General features: G+C 36.1%; 1 long non-coding RNA gene across 1 annotated transcript in view; it reads left to right on the top strand.

Annotated features, from left to right (window-relative positions):
• The window catches only part of LOC140641486 (uncharacterized), a 42,241-nt gene extending 29,522 nt beyond the window's left edge, over nt 1-12,719 (top strand). Inside the window, exons 2-3 of the long non-coding RNA XR_012038012.1 lie at nt 10,154-10,287; nt 10,785-12,719. This is a non-coding gene — a long non-coding RNA (uncharacterized lncRNA). The remainder of the gene's footprint in view (nt 1-10,153; nt 10,288-10,784) is intronic.
• Nucleotides 12,720-15,122: the final 2,403 nt, after the last annotated feature.

Genomic DNA, 15,122 nt, shown 5'->3' with positions numbered 1-15,122 from the left:
GCAACCAAGAATACTTTATCCAGCAAAGCTCTCATTCAAAATGGAAGGAGAGATAAAGAACTTCCAAGACAGGCAGGAACTGAAAGAATATGTGACCTCCAAACCAGCTCTGCAAGAAATTTTAAGGGGGACTCTTAAAATTCCCCTTTAAGAAGAAGTTCAGTGGAACAATCCACAAAAACAAGGACTGAATAGGTATCATGATGACACTAAACTGATACCTTTCAATAGTAACTCTGAACGTGAATGGGCTTAATGACCCCATCAAAAGGCGCAGGGTTTCAGACTGGATAAAAAAGCAGGACCCATCTAGTTGCTGTCTACAAGAGACTCATTTTAGACAGAAGGACACCTACAGCCTGAAAATAAAAGGTTGGAGAACCATTTACCATTCAAATGGTCCTCAAAAGAAAGCAGGGGTAGCCATCTTTATATCAGATAAACTAAAATTTACCCCGAAGACTGTAGTGAGAGATGAAGAGGGACACTATATCATACTTAAAGGATCTATCCAACAAGAGGACTTAACAATCCTCAATATATATGCCCCGAATGTGGGAGCTGCCAAATATATCAATCAATTAATAACCAAAGTGAAGAAATACTTAGATAATAATACACTTATACTTGGTGACCTCAATCTAGCTCTTTCTATACTCGATAGGTGTTTTAAGCACAACATCTCCAAAGAAACGAGAGCTTTAAATGATACACTGGACCAGATGGATTTCACAGATATCTACAGAACTTTACATCCAAACTCAACTGAATACACATTCTTCTCAAGTGCACATGGAACTTTCTCCAGAATAGACCACATACTGGGTCACAAATCGGGTCTGAACCAATACCAAAAGATTGGGATCGTCCCCTGTGTATTCTCAGACCATAATGCCTTGAAATTAGAACTAAATCACAACAAGAAGTTTGGAAGGACCTCAAACACGTGGAGGTTAAGGACCATCCTGCTAAAAGATGAAAGGGTCAACCAGGAAATTAAGGAAGAATTAAAAAGATTCATGGAAACTAATGAGAATGAAGATACAACCATTCAAAATCTTTGAGATGCAGCAAAAGCAGTCCTGAGGGGGAAATACATCGCAATACAAGCATCCATTCAAAAACTGGAAAGAACTCAAATACAAAAGCTAACCTTAAACATAAAGGAGCTAGAGAAAAAACAGCAAATAGATCCTACACCCAGCAGAAGAAGAGAGTTAATAAAGATTCGAACAGAACTCAACGAAATCGAGACCAGAAAAACTGTGGAACAGATCAACAGAACCAGGAGTTGGCTCTTTGAAAGAATTAATAAGATAGATAAACCATTAGCCAGCCTTATTTAAAAGAAGAGAGAGAAGACTCAAATTAATAAAATGATGAATGAGAAAGGAGAGATCACTACCAACACCAAGGAAATACAAACGATTTTAAAAACATATTATGAACAGCTATATGCCAATAAATTAGGCAATCTAGAAGAAATGGGTGCATTCCTGGAAAGCCACAAACTACCAAAACTGGAACAGGAAGAAATAGAAAACCTGAACAGGCCAATAACCAGGGAGGAAATTGAAGCAGTCATCAAAAACCTCCCAAGACACAAAAGTCCAGGGCCAGATGGCTTCCCAGGGGAATTCTATCAAACGTTTAAAGAAGAAACCATACCTATTCTACTAAAGCTGTTTGGAAAGATAGAAAGAGATGGAGTACTTCCAAATTCGTTCTATGAGGCCAGCATCACCTTAATTCCAAAGCCAGACAAAGACCCCACCAAAAAGGAGAATTACAGACCAATCTCCTTGATGAACATGGATGCAAAAATTCTCAACAAGATACTAGCCAATCGGATCCAACAGTACATTAAGAAAATTATTCACCATGACCAAGTAGGATTTATCCCCAGGACACAAGGCTGGTTCAACACCCGTAAAACAATCAATGTGATTCATCATATCAGCAAGAGAAAAACCAAGAACCATATGATCCTCTCATTAGATGCAGAGAAAGCATTTGACAAAATACAGCATCCATTCCTGATCAAAACTCCTCAGAGTGTAGGGATAGAGGGAACATTCCTCGACATCTTAAAAGCCATCCACGAAAAGCCCACAGCAAATATCATTCTCAATGGGGAAGCACTGGGAGCCTTTCCCCTAAGATCAGGAACAAGACAGGGATGTCCACTCTCACCACTGCTATTCAACACAGTACTGGAAGTCCTAGCCTCAGCAATCCGACAACAAAAAGACATTAAAGGCATTCAAATTGGCAAAGAAGAAGTCAAACTCTCCCTCTTCGCCGATGACTTGATACTCTACATAGAAAACCCAAAAGCCTCCACCCCAAGATTGCTAGAACTCATACAGCAATTTGGTAGCGTGGCAGGATACAAAATCAATGCCCAGAAATCAGTGGCATTTCTATACACTAACAATGAGACTGAAGAAAGAGAAATGAAGGAGTCCATCCCATTTACAATTGCACCCAAAAGCATAAGATACCTAGGAATAAACCTAACCAAAGAGGTAAAGGATCTATATCCTAAAAACTATAGAACACTTCTGAAAGAAATTGAGGAAGACACAAAGAGATGGAAAAATATTCCATGCTCATGGATTGGCAGAATTAATATTGTGAAAATGTCAATGTTACCCAGGGCAATTTACACGTTTAATGCAATCCCTATCAAAATACCATCGACTTTCTTCAGAGAGTTGGAACAAATCATTTTAAGATTTGTGTGGCATCAGAAAAGACCCCGAATAGCCAGGGGAATTTTAAAAAAGAAAACCATATCTGGGGGCATCACAATGCCAGATTTCAGGTTCTACTACAAAGCTGTGGTCATCAAGACAGTGTGGTACTGGCACAAAAACAGACACATAGATCAATGGAACAGAATAAACCCAGAAGTGGACCCTCAACTTTATGGTCAACTAATATTCAATAACGGAGGAAAGACTATCCACTGGTAGAAAGACAGTCTCTTCAATAAATGGTGCTGGGAAAATTGGACATCCACATGCAGAAGAATGAAACTAGACCACTCTCTTGCACCATACACAAAGATAAACTCAAAATGGATGAAAGATCTAAATGTGAGACAATATTCCATCAAAATCCTAGAGGAGAACACAGGCAACACCCTTTTTGAACTCAGCCACAGTAACTTCTTGCAAGATACATCCACAAAGGCAAAAGAAACAAAAGCAAAAATGAACTCTTGGGTCTTCATCAAGATAAGAAGCTTTTGCACAGCAAAGGATACAGTCAACAAAACTAAAAGACAACCTACAGAATGGGAGAAGATATTTGCAAATGACCTATCAGATAAAGGGCTAGTTTCCAAGATCTATAAAGAACTTATTAGACTCAACAGCAAAGAAACAAACAATCCAATCATGAAATGGGTAAAAGACATGAAGAGAAATCTCACAGAGGAAGACATAGACATGGCCAACATGCACATGAGAAAATGCTCTGCATCACTTGCCATCAGGGAAATAGAAATCAAAACCACAATGAGATACCACCTCACGCCAGTGAGAATGGGGCAAATTAACAAGGCAGGAAACCACAAATGTTGGAGAGGATGGGGAGAAAAGGGAACCCTCTTACACTGTTGGTGGGAATGTGAACTGGGTCAGCCACTCTGGAAAACTGTGTGGAGGTTCCTCAAAGAGTTAAAAATAGACCTGCCCTACAACCCAGCAATTGCACTGCTGGGGATTTACCCCAAAGATACAGATGCAATGAAACGCGGGGACACCTGCACCCCGATGTTTCTAGCAGCAATGTCCACAATAGCCAAACTGTGGAAGGAGCCTTGGTGTCCATCGAAAGATGGATAAAGAAGATGTGGTCTAGGTATACAATGGAATATTCCTCAGCCATTAGAAATGACACCCACCATTTACTTTGATGTGGATAGAACTGAGGGTATTATGCTGAGTGAAGTAAGTCAATCGGAGAAGGACAAACAGTATATGTTCTCATTCATTTGGGGAATATAAATAATAGTGAAAGGGAATATAAGGGAAGGGAGAAGAATATCAGAAAGGGAGACAAAACATAAAGACTCCTAACTCTGGGAAACGAACTAGGGGTGGTGGAAGGGGAGGCAGGCGGGGGGTGGGGGTGAATGGGTGACAGGCACTGAGGGGGGCACTTGACAGGATGAGCACTGGGTGTTATTCTGTATGTTGGTAAATTGAACACCAATAAAAAATAAATTTATTTAAAATAATAATAATAATATGTTTTTCAAAATACCCCCCAAAAAATTTAAAAAATAAAAATAAAAATGGGTAAAAGATATAAACAGACATTTCTCCAAAGAAGACATCCAGATGGCCAACAGACATGAAAATATGCTCATTATCACTTATTATCAGGGAAACAAAAATCAAGATGACAATGAGATATCAACTCACACCTGTAAGAATGGCTAAAATCCATAGCACAAGAAACAACAGGTGTTGGTAACAATGTGAAGAAAAAGGAATACTCGTGCACTATTGATGGGAATGCAAACTGGTGCAGACACTGTGGAAATTGGTATGAAGTTTCCCAAGAAAGTTAAAAATAGAACTACCTCACAATCCAGCAATTGTACTACTGCGTGTGTACCCAAAGAATATAAGAACACTAATTCAAAGGAAACATGTACCTAATATTTATAGCAGCACTATTTATAATAGCAAAGATATGGAAATGCCCCAAATTTCCATCAATTGATAAGTGGATAAAGAAGGTGTGATGAATATATGTACAATAATATATGGGTTAGTTATTATTTGTTATTACTACATATATAATAATGATGGATTTAGTATATGTAATAGAATATTACTCGGCCATAAAAAAGGAATGAAACCTTACAATTTGCAATTTGCAATGACATTGATGGAGCTAGAGTATGATGCTAAGATATATAAGTCAGAGAAAGACAAACACCATATAATTTCACTCATTTGTAGAATTTAAGAAACAAATGCACATAAGGGAAGAAAAAATAGAGAAAAACCAAGAAACAAGACTCTTGACTAGAGAGAACAGACTCATGGTTACCAGAGGGGAGGTGGTGGTGGCAGATGGGTGAAATAGGTGATGGGGATTTAGGAATTACTTGTAATGAACACTGGGTGATGTATGGATGTGTTCAATTAGTATGTTGTACACCTGAAATGAATAAAATACTGTATGTTAACTAACTAGAATTAAAATAAAACTTAAAAAGAAATTAAAATATTCAGCACTCCTATTCATCAATATACACAATAAAGGCAGTGAGAAGACAGTCACAAATTAGGAGATATTGGTCTTACCTATAATGGATTCATATATATAGACCATGTAAAGAATGAATAAGAGGGAAGCTTGGGTGGCTCTGTGTGTGTGTGTCTCTCATGCATGAATAAATAAAATCTTTTAAAAAAAAGAATGACTAGGAATTTTTTTCATTGACAATAATTCAATAGAAAAATGGCAGACATTTGACAAAAGATTAGTGTACAGACTATATAAAGAATGAGTGTTTTAAATCAATGCAATAGAAAAATGGCAAAGACATTTCACAAAAGATGACAGAAAAGACATTTCACAAAAAATTAAACAGATAAGATGTACTGTATCTCATGAGTAACTAGCGGAACATTAATCGAAATTATTATGACACAGGATGTCATAACAACATGATTACAAACATACATATTTTAAGCATATTAAGTGTTTGGCAGAGACCTGGAGCCTCAGGAACTCTCATACATTGCTAGTAAGTGTGAAAATTGGTACACATCACTTTAAAAGACCATTGGACATAACCTAGAAGTTTTCAATCTGGTCATACCTCATGAGTCAGTAATTCCACTCTTAGTCTAATATCTAGAGAAATTTTTGCCCTTTTGTGCCAGAGGACATGTTTATATTAGCTCTCTTCCCAAGAGCAACAAATTGAAGCCATCCAGACTCTCCTCTCTGTAGAATGGATTGAAAAATTATGGTATATTTATTTAATTAATTCTTCTCTAGCAAGCATAAAGGAATGAACCACAGCTAGACATAGACAAATAGATGAATCTCTGGAACACAGTAGTGGGAAAGAAAGATGAGTCTCAGGACAAAATATACGACTGGTTCCAAAATCTGTGTAGTGCAACACCATATTTAGGTGGAAAACTTGAAAGGAAAAGAAAGTGTCATAGCAATGCATATTGGTAGTTATCTCTGAAAGGGGCTGGAGGAGCACAGGAAAGAACTGATGATGTGCTAACTCTTAAAGTGAGGGAGAAGTAGATGCTTATTTTATTGTTATTTTAGAAATCTACTTGAGCATCCTGTGCCCTCACGTGTATACTTAATAACAAAGTTTTAACACAATGCAAAATAAAGAGGGGATTCAGGCTGGTGACCTACATGAATAGACTCTAATGCCAGTGGTTGACTAAACGTCTATAGAATCCAACTGAGTGAAGAGAACAAAGCACGTGAGGAACACTTCTCAAGATTGAAGCTTTGCTCCCAAAGTGAGCATTGAAACTTGCCTCTGATGTAGATACTTGTGTGGTATAACTCCATAACTCTTAAAAAAAATCCTCAGTTAAGTTCCATAAACAGTGTTTATAAGTAATTAAGCCATAATATTATCAAATCATGAATGGCCCAAGGGATTGTGCAGCCAAAAGAAGTTCAGTTTTATTGATGCATCCCATATTTTCCCATTTTTATTATAGTTCCATTTTCATTTGGACCTCTGTATCCATTTCCACAGCTATACTAAACAGAAACTCAAAGCCCAGAAAAATTATCAGACACAATATTCTGAAGATAAAATTTCAGAGAATATACCTTCCACAGCTCACATCTTAAAAGTGCCATAATAGCCTAGTGGACATTTCATTGGCAGTGAAATTCAAAACAGAGATTTCTATTCAGGATCTGCCCTGAACTGAAGACCAGCAAGATTTTGTACCCTATTCTTTTGTCACTAGGTCTGTAAAACAGGAAAACTCATAGTGAGACCTTGAATGGATTATTGAAACAAGTAACTTGGAAAAATGTTTACCCTAATAGTACTGTGAGGTGCCGTGGTGCTGGACAAGAGATAGTCCATTAATGCTGACTAGAACAACATAGCTTTGAGACTTGGATCGCAGAAGCCCTCCCTCATTAAAAGAAGCCCATATGGCTCCCAAACCCATTGAAGACCCCCAACTATGTGCTTCCTTCGGCCTCAGATCTTTAATCAACACAGATGCTGAGATTTTAGCCAAGGTGCTTGCCCTGCATCTGAATAAACTGTTCCTGCAATTAATTAACCCAGACCAAGCAGTTTTTGTGCTGGTCACAGATCCTCCGGCAACCAGGGGAGACCCTCATCCATCATCTCACACCACCAAAACTCCCATTTATATCCCATCCTCAGACTCTGCAGAGGCATCTGAGGAGAGAGTGAGCCTCTTTATGTTTCAAACATGAACTAGATTTGTTACGGGTTTTTCTTCTTTCATTCCACAAGATTCCATCTCCTCATACTTTATGAAATGAAGCTTGCCCATCATTTTAAAAAACAACCAAAAGTTTATTTCCTCTTTCTGTTCAATATATGCAAAGATTTTTTCTACATATACATATATCTTGTTAGAGATAAATAAATATTCAAACTTTTAACATCATGTAACCCAAAGCAGCAAGTGAATTTGATTTATTACTAGTCCCCTTTCCACAGTGTTGAAGTCTCCTTGAAAACTGTTATAAATCTAATCCCTGTCAACAGTGTTGAATTTAAAAAGAAAACAGATCTCTGTGATTCTTCCTCAGGGCTTTGATATTATCTCCCCCCCAAATATATGGTAGGAAGGAGGCAGAATTAGACAACATGTTTATAATTCCATAATATGCTAAGAGCAACAAACTTCTTTTCCATTAGCAGCTAAAGATTAAGGAAGGATTAGAAAATTTGCACGTGTGTTAACAAGGGTGCAACAGAACAGCACTGAGAAGTTGTTGGGAGAATAACACCCACCCTGACTCTCTACTGTTAATGAAGTGTAAGTCTCATTTTCTCCTGCAACTGACTATTCAAATTCTCTCCACTCCAACTTGTACAGTTTCTTTTAATTTCCACTCCCAGTCTCCTTGCAGTTTCTTCAAGCTACTTTTATTAATTTCAGAAAGAAGTTGTTTTTACATTTTCTTTTAAGCTGTTCATCTTTTGTTTAAGCTTATTATGTCTTTGGACTAAAATATTTTCCATAGGAAAATATCCTTAAATTGATGATAGACTGAGAGAACAAGGTTCAGTAAGCACATGTGTGATGAAAAAAATTTTTTACCAAACTTAGATCCTTGAACTCTACTCTGTGATGGGCACCTGTCACGGACGCTGCCAGCCATATAGTTGGTCAGAAAAGTAAACCAGAATGTTTTTGTTGCAGGTAAAATTACTCTTACCCTTCTGCTAGGTCCCAGGTTAAACACTGCTTTGCAGAGTACCCAATTCTTCCACAAGCAATTTCTGACATTTAAAAAGTCTACATATTACAACAAAAACTCCCTCACTCTCATTTCTCAATCATAGCCTTTTAATTAGATTCATCCAAATGAATCAACTAATATCTTGATTCAAGAGCCATCAGGAAGTAAACTAAAACTAAAGCATACTTTAATAAAACAAATTAAATGTAACTATTACCCCAGAGTAACAGATAGTAGAACTTAATTCACTAAAATAAATTTTATGACCCACTTAGAACATTGGGTCAAAATCTGTGAAGAGAAACTCATTTTCTCTTCTCGATTCCCTACAGTTTTTGTTTTGCGTTGTTGTTGTTGTTGTTGTTGTTGTTGTTGTTTTTCACTGTAGCAAATGTGGCCAATTATTGAACTCCAAATAATATTTTTATAATTTAGAAATACTAGTAATAATACTATATGGGACCTATACTTCCCTTATATTTAATATATTGGAATTTATAACATTTAGAATCCCTTACAAAATGCTTATAATTCATATTTTAGAATGTATACAAGCTAACCAGAATTGTATTATAAATAATAATGCTTAAAGCTTTGTGTATTGCATCTAATTTGAATTAGATTGTAATTATCACAGTAATACCTTCAAAGATTACCTATAAGAAATAAATTACATAAGCCTGGATAATATAAAGAAAATATGCAAAAATCAGAAATTAAATTTAAAGGTGAAAGATCTTAACAACAATGTTTTTATAAATAAAACCCCAAGAAAAAGTCTTTATAACAGAAAAGTCTTTATAACAAAGTAATACCATTTCAAGAACTTCAGCTTCTAAATCTATTCTAGAAACATAGCGAAAATGTTGTTTTTTTCAAATAAGTTGGAAAAATCTTCTTTTTCTCAAGTGAAAACTACTTAAATTCAATTTGTTTTCAGGAAGGAGCAAAATAAGAACAATTAATACATCATTGTAAGGGGATAAAAGCACACAGAGACATCATAAGTCCACAAGCTGCAATTAATGCAAAAATTTCTAGATTCATTCAATTGTGTGTCTGCACACATATACATATGTTTGGAATAGTATTTATACTTAAATTTCTCTGGGAAAGAATAATAAAAGCAGATCTTATTACTTATTCTAAGACTATTAGTAGGAAATAAGTTTCTAGTTTCAAATGTTTGTAATTAACACAATCATTCTACCATCAGTTACTGTTACACTAGCAGTACTGTATGACAGTAAAAATGGAAATTAGCATTTCTTATCATTTCACAAAGATCTTTTTGGAGAAGGTCATGGGGCCTCCATATGGGAAAGACCAGCTTATAATGAGATTCTTATGGCAATTTTTAAATTTAACCCCCTTAAATGTCACGTAAGTCGAACACACTTTTATTGAATTTATTCTTTAACAAATGAGGTTATAGTGAGGTTAACATTACCTGCAATTATACTATGGGTGATAGCCAGACAGATGTGTTTTAAATCTACTTACCAAGTGATTGTTTTAAAAAAATAACCTGGCCATTAGTTTTAGAAATAAATTAAAATGTCCTAAAGATACTATTTCTTGATTTGTTTATATAGCAAAAAAAAATTTTATAAATATTTGACTGGAGAATATTATTTTTCTGTTTAAGAAAATCTATCTTTTTTCTTGTTTTAAGGAGGAGGGAGAGAAGGAGAGGGAGAGAGAGAATATCAAGCAGATTCCCCACTGAGTGCAGAGCCAGACACAGCTGAATCTCACGACCCTGAACTGAAATCAAGAGTTGGACCCTTAAACAACTGAGCCACCCAGGTACCTGAAAATATTTTCATATTTAAGAAGTTATTTTTATTTAAAACCACCTAGGATACAGAGGAATCTAAAAATTTGTTTTAAATATATACTTTATTATATCAATATTTAAATTGGTAATAAGATTATTTTGAATTAACAAAATGGCAGTGGATTTTCCTAGTAGTTGGGATATTTTTAGTTTGGAAAATTTGAGAATTGAAATTAGTTAACTAAAAAAGTTTTTTAAAAAGAGACTGATGGTTGCACAGCACTTTGAATATAATAAATGCCACTGAATTGTACACTTAATGGTCAATTTTATGTTATATATATTTTGCCATAATTTAAAAAAGAGGAAGTAGGGATGATTTGATTCTGTGATAAGGATGCCCATGAACATGGTTGTGCAATCACTTTAGTCTTCTCTAAACAAGGGGCTTATCTCCGAGAATTTTATTTAACTATTCTAAATCTCAGTTCCTGCTTAGAAGTTGTTGTATTTTCCACATCCACAGGCTTGTCGCAGGAAAATGAAAGTCATTATTAAGAAGAAGAAGAAAATTGTAGAAAGTAACATACAAAAAAAAGAAAAAGGAAAATGGGAAAATAGTATTACACAAAAGGTTAACAGTATGTTTTGGAAGATACACGTTATTTACTTGTTTATGCCAAAATCTCAGAAATATTTAAAACCATATGGACCAGGAACAAAACTATAAGGATAGTAGAATGGAGGCTTATTGGTACAGTTTAATCAAGTTATTTGATGAAAATTTTCTTCATCTATTCAGCAAACCCTACGTACCTTCCCTGTGAACCAACCACTGGTCTAAACAAGGGGGAAACAGAGTACGTGATATCTGTCCTAAACATATTCTCAATGGGAAGGGAAAGAAAGTGTGCTCAACAGGTTCGGGGCCTCAGTCTCTTCACTCCCTGGTATTATGTCCGTGGATATCCTATGGCAAAAGGAAATCAAGGTTGCCAATGGAATGAAAGCTGCTTATCAGCTGACTTTAAAAGAAGGAGATTATCCTGGCCCATGTAATCATATGGGTCCCTGAAGGGAAGAGAGAAGCATGGGTCAGAGAGCAGCAAGAGAATCTGTGGCACAGGGAGACTCCCACTCTTAGAAGATGAACAAGGGGAGACCACAAGACAAGGAATGTTGATGGCCTCTCGAAGCTAGGAACAGCCTCCCCTGGAGGCCAGCTCAAAAAGGAGACTTTAGTCCTACAAACCACAAAGAAACTAAGTCTGCCAATGACTCAAATGAGGAAGGAAACAGATTCTCTCTCTAGAGTCTGCAGAGAGGAACATAGCCCTTCCGATACTTTAATTATAGGTTTAAGAGACCAATACTGGACTTGTGACCTGCAGAGATTGATTATGGTCTGGGCTAGAACTCGATTGAGTAGCCATGTATAGATGTATAGAAGCCTGGGAAATGCAGTCTAGCTCATGTGCTTAAGGGGGAAGGGCAATGAGTTTGCTGAAGAGCTAGCTAGTCACCAAAACATAACTCAATAAAAAAAGAAACCAAGATACAGATAATTTGCCAGAAATGAAATAAATCCAATAATATTAAGGCATTTAATATCACCATGAGTCAAAGATACATTTAAAAAAAAAGAGTTACAGTTATTCACTTTCCCACATTAGGAAAGTTTTTGTTTTTTTTTTAATGATAATATCTGTTATTGAACTAGATCAGGAGAAAGTAAGACTCTCATACAGGCTGGAAGAAGCATCACCCTTCCTTGAGGACAATTTGGAAGTGTATGTCAGAACTGCTCAAAACACACATCCTGAGATTCAGCAACATGGCATGTAGGAATTGTTCTATGGAAAATATTAAATATCTTGCAAAATTTCACTCTAGCAACACTTAAAATGGAAATCATAAAAATAAATAAAAATAAAATGGAAATCATGACTAGACAAATATCCATTTGAATCTGTATATTATTGAATTGGATTTTTTTAGAACTAGCATATATTCTTTATGTACTGTTTAAAAGAAAATTTTAAAGTATCTATAATTTACCAAGGAATTAACTTTTAGAGATGTAACCCAAGGAAATCAAGAAGTATGTAAAGACTTCCTTATATGATTGTTGAAACAATCTAAATGTTCAAAATAGAAACACAACACACTCATTAAAAACAATGATTGTAGTGATTTACTTCCTAACATGGAAAAAGATGAAATACATATGCTATTAATATACTATTAATTCATTTAAATTAATATACTATTGATTTTAAAAAGGGCTATGAAACATTATGCACAATATTGATGACTCCCTGTTTGTAAGAGAAAGTGTACATCAGCGTGTGTAAAATATGTAGTATGTTACCTAGCAAAAGGTCTGAAAGGCATTTATATTGTTAAAATACAACATGGAATTATAGGTGGTATTTATTTTCTCCTTATGTCTTTCCTTTTTTTCAAATAATAATGATAATCCTATATTGCCTGTATAATATAAAAATGTATTATGATAAAAAAAATACAGATAGGAGAGGGTTCTAGAATTCAGATTCTGAAAACAAAAATGAATCAGTGTAATAACTTTACAGTGTGGAGGCTTCTTTCTTTTTTCTTTCTTTCTTTCTTTCTTTCTTTCTTTCTTTCTTTCTTTCTTTCTTTCTTTCTTCTTTTTCTTCTTTCTTTGAATACAGAGATGTCTTTTCTTTAATCTAGAATATTCTGCCATAAAACCTGCCAAGCCTAACATCTCTTTTGCACCCACTCTTCCCAACACATTGCTTCTAGAATTCTGACTAGCCATACAAAAAATCTAACTGCTCTGGAAACTTCAGCCAAAGAGGATAAAAGAGATCAGAATGTTTCCATGAAAATAGAAGTCGCTTCTTCAGAAAGCATTGCCCACACTTATGTACAGGTGGAATAATAGACTCTGGTACTAAATATTAACTGCATGTAGTAAGAACCTCTTTCCACAATTACAGTAAGAGAAAGACAAAGAATAGCTACCAGTTTTTGTTCCTGCATGCTTGGGAAGGACGTCTACCAATAAGTCAACCAAACAAGATCTTAAATTATTTTTTAAAGATTTTATTTATTCATGAGAGACACAGATAGAGATAGAGAGAAAGAGAGAGAGAGAGAGGAGAGAGAGAGGCAGAGACACAGGCAGAGGGAGAAGCAGGCTCCATGCAGAAAGCCCGACGTGGGACTTGATCTCTGGTCTCCAGGATCATGCCCTGGGCGGAAGGCCGCGCTAAACCGCTGAGCCACCCGGGCTGCCAAGATCTTAAATTCTTAATGTGATTTGCGGGGAAAGCACATGAGCGAGCAAGAAACCCATATCTTACATCCAGATAGGGTAGTTGCTCCTTTAGCATTTCTCACTGAACACCATCATGGGCAAAGACCATGATATTCAAATATACAATTTTGAGATTGAGCAGATCTGGGTGATGACAAAGTCTAACATGGGGCTGAAAGGTTGAGAAGGAGAACGACATCAGAATAAAGAGTTCAATCACTGGGAAGCTGGAGCATTGGATGGGTCTTCTGGATGGACAGAGAAATTACCCACTATGATGACATGGGGAAGAGAGGAAAACCATAACCCAGGTGTCAAAGTCTCAGTAGATGCAGAAGCATAAATAGAAGGGAGGGAAACAGAAGCTTTAAACATGGAGAAGATTTGCTTATAATACAAGAGTACTAGGTTGGAAATAACTGGAATGTTAATTATTTTTCCTAGAACTGGACTAAGCTGAGCTTGGAAAAGAGAGCCACCCTCATCTGAATTGTTTAAGTTGCCCTCAAAGAACATCTAAATTTTAGCAGAGAACAAGAGATGAGGAATATGATAAGGCTAAGGAAGTAGGGGGGTTTGTTTATTATAGAAAAATGTTCCAGAAATATTAATACAGTGGAAATAATATTAGCTAACAATTATGAAGTATACACTAGGTGATTGACTCAGTAACTCTCCACAATAACCCAAGGTAAGTGTTAATATTATCCCCTGTTCCAGTTGGGGAAACAGGCATGAGAGATTAAGTGACTTGCCCAGTATCATATGGCTTGTAAGTGGGCATAGCCAGGATCCAAACCAGATAATCCAGTTCCAAAGTCCACACTTGGAAGCACTACTTTCTCCTCCAACCAAAAGGTTTGGAAAAGGGAGTTAAAGGAGAAGGAGATATCCTCCTCCCTCATGGCCAAATAATATTCCATTGTGTAGATGCACCACAATCATATTTATCCCTTCATCTGTTGATGGACGTTTGCATTGTTTCCACATCTTGACTATTGTGAATAGTGCTGTAATAAACATAGGAATATAGATATCTCTTCAATATTCTGTTTTTATTTCCTTTAGGTATATTCCCAGAAGTAGAATTTCTGGATCTATTTTTTTGGGAAACCTCCATGTTGTTGTCCATAGTGACTGGACCAGCTTACATTCCCACAACAATGGACAAGGGTTCCCTTTCTACCACAGCCTCACCGTACCTGTTTTCTTGTCTTCTTGATGATAGCCATTTTAACAGATGTGAGGTGATAGCTTATTGTGATTTCTATTTGCATTTCCCTGCTGATTAGTGAGGCTGAGCATCTTTTCATGTGCCTGTTGGCCATTTTGATATCCTCTTTGGAAAAATATCTCTTTACTTCTTCTGCCCAATTTTAAATTGGATTGTTTACAATTATACAATGTTACATGCCAAATTTATTCAATTAAAAAAAGAGGGAGAGAGTGGAAAGAAGACTAACAGAAGAGGAAGCAACAAAGTGATAAGAGTCCCAGAGGCAAGGTTTGGCAAAACCAGCAAGTTCAAGGAACAGAGTCTGAAAACTGTAGAGATCA

The sequence above is a fragment of the Canis lupus genome, chromosome 10 (genome assembly GCF_048164855.1).
Source record: "Canis lupus baileyi chromosome 10, mCanLup2.hap1, whole genome shotgun sequence".
NCBI classification, from domain to species: domain Eukaryota; kingdom Metazoa; phylum Chordata; class Mammalia; order Carnivora; family Canidae; genus Canis; species Canis lupus.
Note: the sequence above shows the minus strand (reverse complement) of the source record. Positions and strands in the feature narration are given on the sequence as shown.